General features: G+C 47.1%; 1 long non-coding RNA gene across 1 annotated transcript; it reads left to right on the plus strand.

Moving 5' to 3' along the window:
* The first annotated feature begins 2,379 nt into the window (after positions 1-2,379).
* LOC309860440 lies at positions 2,380-5,579 on the plus strand. Its single transcript, XR_014309375.1, has 3 exons — positions 2,380-2,464; positions 5,082-5,147; positions 5,418-5,579. It is a non-coding gene; the product is annotated as an uncharacterized lncRNA (long non-coding RNA).
* Positions 5,580-5,801: the final 222 nt, after the last annotated feature.

Raw genomic sequence — 5,801 nt, forward strand, 5'->3', positions numbered from 1 at the left:
GGGTAACCTGTTCCCATGGTTCTGCACCAGAGGTGGTTTGGGCATCCTTGTAAACCACTGAACACTAAAAAGAGAAGTTTGGTTATCGCTAGTGATTGGACTTTGAATGGCTGACGATGTTAGATATCCTATAATGCATGGAACAGCCCTGCCAGATAATGAATAATGCCACCCAAAAGGCCATTGGTGAAAAAAAAGTATTGTCTTACAGATATCCTGAGAATGTGCTTCGTGCTCACTTCTGTATTCCTAGAACTGGTACAGAGTAGGTCTCCTGTGAGTATTTGTTAGGGAAAGTGGGTCAAATGGAGGAGCCCACATAGGGTGGAGGAGGAGATGGGCGGCCGTGAGTGGGGAGGAGGGACACCTGTCCTGGAGACTCTTGCCAGGCACACGAGACACCAGGCCTAGGCAGCACGACCCTTCTAGATGCCCTGGCACGTGACCGTGAGGGGTTTGCAAGTGTCCCTGCTCAGGCCTGGACTGGTTCAGGGCTTGGGTGGGGCTCTGCCTGGGAGCTGAAGTCCTCAAGGCCTGACCCCAAGCTGGACTGGAGATGAGACTAACTCACTTTCGGATGTCAAACTTCAGCACTCAGCTAGAGTAATTTCCTTAGAGATTCAGTGCAATATCCTTGCTAGGAACAGATGCATTAGACTCTGATTCCATTTCGTTGTTTCCTTCAACACGTATGTAGTTAAGGCATTGTTCTATGTGCCTAGGAGACAGCAGAGAACAAAAATGACAGAGCCCCTGCCTTCAAGGAGCTCTCATCCGACTTGGGAAAACCCAGGGAACCAACACACAAGTGAACACACAGAGGGTGCCGTGGTGACAGGTGCACGTGTGACAAGGGGAAGGGAGGGGCTGTGTTCTGTAGGTTCATAGGGAGATTGTTCTAGCAGGGGGAAAGCAAAGAAGGCCAGGGCTAGCGCACTCCGCCAAGGGCAGCGGTGGGTGCCTGGTGAACTTGAGGAGGAGCAAGGAGGCTGGTGTGGCTGCAGTGAGGGAAACTGTGATGGGATGACATCAGAAGTGGGGGCAGGGGGCCTTGTCGGTCACTGTTAGGACTCTGGTTTTGGTCTGAGTTGGATGGGAAGCTGTGAGAGGATTTGGAGCAGAAGAATGAACTGAGTAGGCTTGTTTTGAAAGTATCCTGGATCTGCTGTCTGTTGCTGGTGGCCTTGGAAAACAGTGGTCTGTTAGTTCTCCCCATCGTGTAGGATGACGGGGCCCTTCTCCTGCCGGTTTTACCTGTGCTCATTCAGCTGGAGGACGGGCTCATCTAGGACGTCTGACCCTCTCTTTCCATGTGGTCTTTCATCCAAGGAGGCAACACCTCGTTGGCAGCATTCCTGAAGAACGCATGCCAAACTTCCATGGCACTAACCCCCAACCATGTGCTAAATGACATTGCCAAGCCCAGAGTCACTGTGGGGCTGTGCATGGTACGGATACCAGAAGGCATGGTTGGTTGGGGCAGTTCACGTAACAGATGACCACTCCAGCCGCTCTCTGGAGAATAGATTTGGAGGAGGAGGGATGGCAGCGCCAGGAGGCTACATGATAACTCGGGGGGAAATGGCACAGGTGAGTGGAGTGGTAAGAAGTAACCCAGCTATGATGTATTTTGTAGATGGAACCCAGAAATGCTTTGCTGATGGATGGTGCATGAGATGTGACAGAGGGTATGTAAGGATGACTCCAAGACATCTGTCTCTGGTGGCTCCAAGGGCAGAGTCGCTGCATAGGGAGAAGCATAGACTGGCTGGAGGGTGGATTTTTGCCAGTTGAACAGTGGAGTTGTTTTGGACCTGTCTGGTTTAAGATATCTATGTTAGATGTTAGTTCAGAATCCTTTTTTTTAAAAAAAGATTTTATTTATTTATTTGTCAGAGAGAGAGAGAGAGTACACACAAGCAGGCATAGTGGCAGGCAGAGGCAGCAAGAGAAGCAGGCTCCCTGCAGAGCAAGGAGCCTGATGTGGGACTCATTTCCAGGACCCTGGAATCATGACCTGAGTCGAAGGCAGCCGCTTACCCAACTGAGCCACGCAGGCTTCCCCCTCAGTATACTCTTAAGGATTGGGGAGACGAGTCTGGGATGGAGGAACAGACTTGGGAATTATCAGCCTATTGATAGTGCTTAAAACCCTGAGCCTAGAGGAAACCACTGAGGGAGTGAGTGGATAGAGAGGAGAGGAGGTGTGAAACTCAGCCCAGGGTCTCCAGCATTTCAGGATTGAGGAGACAAGGACAGACCAGCAAGGTGACTGAACAGGGTCAGTGTTGGCTAGTGACTGGGAAGGAGTCAAGGAACATGGGAGACCATGGGAACATGTGTGCTAAGTGGGGGAGAGTGAGCATGTGTATCAAAGTTGCTCATGAAGTGGAAGAAGACATCTGAATGCTCACTGATCATGAACCTGACCTCTGTGGAGGTCATGGGGCAAGAGCAGCTCCAGGTGAGAAGAGGCTGAGAAAGTCTGGCCATTGTGGGTTCAGGAGAGAATGAGTCCAGAGCGCTTCCAGCTCCATCTCTTGCTGAATGCATGTGCTTGGTCTCATGCTCTGTACAGGTCTTGGTTTTCTCATTGGAAGTCATTTGTCCATTGGACAAATTTGTCCATTGGACAAATGTGGACAGTCATGGTAGACCTTTCATAAGGTGAGTATGATAAATGGGTGAGATAATCCATATAAAACGATGAGCACAATGTCTGGCATACGGTTCGCCCTCAGGAAAGCTAGCTATTATCAGTGTTACATGCTTGCTAGAAGTTCCTTTGATTCATTCTCGACTGGGAAGCTCATCAGTTGCAGGAATGGACTGAGGAGGAGCCATGTGGGTGTTTCAGAGACACTTGAGAAGAAATAGTGTAACTAACCCATTTGAGGGGCTTATAAACATCCTTGATTAGTAGCAAGAGACCAGTGTCTAGAGTTCTTCATGGTCTTGCATCTGAAGGTGTGCTAGAACCTGAGTCTATCATTTAATTGATTCTTAACCTCCTTTAGTCTAGATTTTACCACCAGTAAAAGGGGCATGTAATTGTACACTGTGTGAAATCGCTCTTCTTCCTGGTATAAAAAAAGTCCTCCTCAAGTACCTACTGGCCTCATGATGGTCGTAATGATGATGATATTGATGAAGATCATGTTAGCTTTTAAATATCTCTTTCTTTTGCATCAACATGTTTAGAAAGAAAGAAAGGTACCTTGGACCGGAGAGTTCAGGGTGTTCATGAAGAGAACAATGCACAGACTTCCTCTTTTTCCCTGAAAGGTAGTTTTAAAGCTTCTAAACATTAAGCCACGCTCCTGAACCCAGGCTGAAATTTTACGCTTATGAGTAAATCTTCCCAGACAAGGTTGAAGGAAGTTGGCAGTTTTGACTTAGAAAACAAGCCTGGCTATCCCCTTTTTAAAATTTATTTTCTGTCTAAATAGAAATCTTCAATTTTTATACTTTTTATCCCGGCGGTAATAAATTCAGAGTCAAGAAGAACATGTATTTGCAAGAGTGCCCCTGGTTTGCTGACTTTGCGGAATGGCAGGAAAAAAAAAAATGGGACGTGGTTACACCATTTCTATTTGCCACACTGTTGTTTTTCATTTTCCAATGTGACTGTAGACCCCACCTGCCTTTCATTTGTTCCCTCATTTTTGGGCATGTTCCACTTTTTCTTCGTTGTGCCTCACCCTCCGGATTTAACAGGGTTCTGCCGACCATACGTAATATGCATTCCGCATCCTCTCAATCTGTTAAGGCGTTTTCCGTGTGCATTTCACGGCAGATTCTGATTGTAAATTGGTTGTAGAAACTTCATTGGCTTCCTGTCTGTGACATTTCTGATGGATGGTCTCTATTTATACAGAACAGCATGGCGTGTGCCGAGTTACAGACGCCATGCCATGCTTAATGGATTGGAAGGAGAGAGCCGGGGGCCCCACTGTGCGGAGAATCACCCACTTCCTTTTTGTGCAGCAGTCAGAAAAAGGCTAGTGATGGAATGCAGGCTGTGAAAGCTCATGGGGCCAACTCGAGTCGTGTTGCTTCCACAAAGCCTTCCTGGCTTCCTGAAGAACTCAGTCCAGCCCGGAAATAACATGGGGGATGACCAGGTGAAGGTACACCTTTGGTGGCCTCAACTGAAGAGATGGGGGTAACCTATTTTGTGGGGGCTTTTGTGATTTTTGGCAGGACTCCCCACCTCTCTACTGTGGTCCACTTCGGGGAGAAGTCTGGGACTAAGGGAAGAGGGACACAGTGGCCTTTGTTGTTAAATCAATGGCTAAGGATTAGGGGTAGAAATGGAAAATTTCTCTCTTTTGTTAAAGGTTGATTAGGTCCTTCTTGACCTTGGGTAGGAAACTCTCATGTAGACCTGGTAAGGGTTTAATTAGGAAATTAATCTTCATATTTGAGGGATTTCTGATTTATTTTAGATCATTGGAACACCAGATATGAATCCTTCTGTTGCAAGCAGTACAGAGTATGACCCTCCAAATGGCCTAATAATAAGGGCCATTTCCCGGCTCACGTGATGGAAAACTCTAGACTCAGATTCAAGTATGGTTTGATTCAGATACTTAACCAATTTCAACAGGACCCCCTCTTCCCCTTACTGCCTCTCAGCTCCTTTTTCTTTCCACTCGTGGACAGACAGGTCCTCTCCACACAGCTACAAAGTGGCTGCAGCAGATCCAGCTTCATGTTCCTGTAACTTCAAATTCAGTGGAACATGGTTTCTTTCCCAGAAGTTTCAATGTGTCTCAACACTGGCTGGGTTATATTCTCTCAATCACTGTGGCAAAGTGTGGGACAGTGCTCTGATTGGTTTTGCCAAGTCATATGCTCTGTTTCTGGAGCTAAGAATTGAGTTGGGCTGCCACAAGCATCTATATTAGGAGGGGGGTTGTCTACCGGAAGGAAATCAGGGTTCTGTTAGCAGAAAAGGGATCTGTGAATTCTGGGTACTCAAAACCGACCTGCTTTCCACCATCCCTGGGGAGAAAGCTCACCCACATCTAGCACAGAGGAATCTCTACCCCATAATGTTCTTCCTTTCCCATTTCCAGACTCATCTACTCTAGCTAGAGGAGGAGATTTAGCAAAGCAGGAGGAGGAGAGAAGACAAGAGTACCGTGAGTATCCAAGTAGGGGTGATTCCAGACTTTGGGTAGGAAAGCCTCTCTGGGATTGGAGTCTTCCATTCCATGGTGCATTGAGATACGCTGGCTAGCTCAATTCAGGCCACATCACTTGATTTTCTCATCATCTAACTCTCTTAGATTGATCCCATCACCAGCATTTGAGTATGCAACCACTTACAACCTGGTCAGGGTTGAGTGTCCATGTGTTTATTTCTGTGCATTTGGAATAAGGAGGGACCGAGCTCGTGTCTCCTTCCCCAGGTCCCCTCATTGCCGGCGAATGACATTCTCTTCATCTCTCCGTGGGCTGGGAGGAGAACACAGCAGCATATGCTCCCCTACAGGGAAAGAGTACAGAGTACCCTCCTGAGTTCCCTTCCCTCATAGAAAATGAACGAACTGTGTGGAGCCAAAGAAAATACGATCACACCCTTCCTGACACTTAGAGCTGTGGGGGCCAAGTGTAATTGGCCTAGAGAAACAGCTCAATAAAAGGCAATGGGGACACAACAAAAGCATGTCTTGTGGTCTGTCTTGGATCTGAGTTATCCATATTCTTGCTGTCTTTCTCATTTTAAATAATTCACAATTTTCTTACTACATTTTGACAGCCTTAAATCATTTTCCTTGTGTTGAATGTGGCCT

Source organism: Mustela nivalis, assembly GCF_964662115.1.
Source record: "Mustela nivalis genome assembly, chromosome: 2".
In the NCBI taxonomy this organism is placed as follows: Eukaryota; Metazoa; Chordata; class Mammalia; order Carnivora; family Mustelidae; genus Mustela; species Mustela nivalis.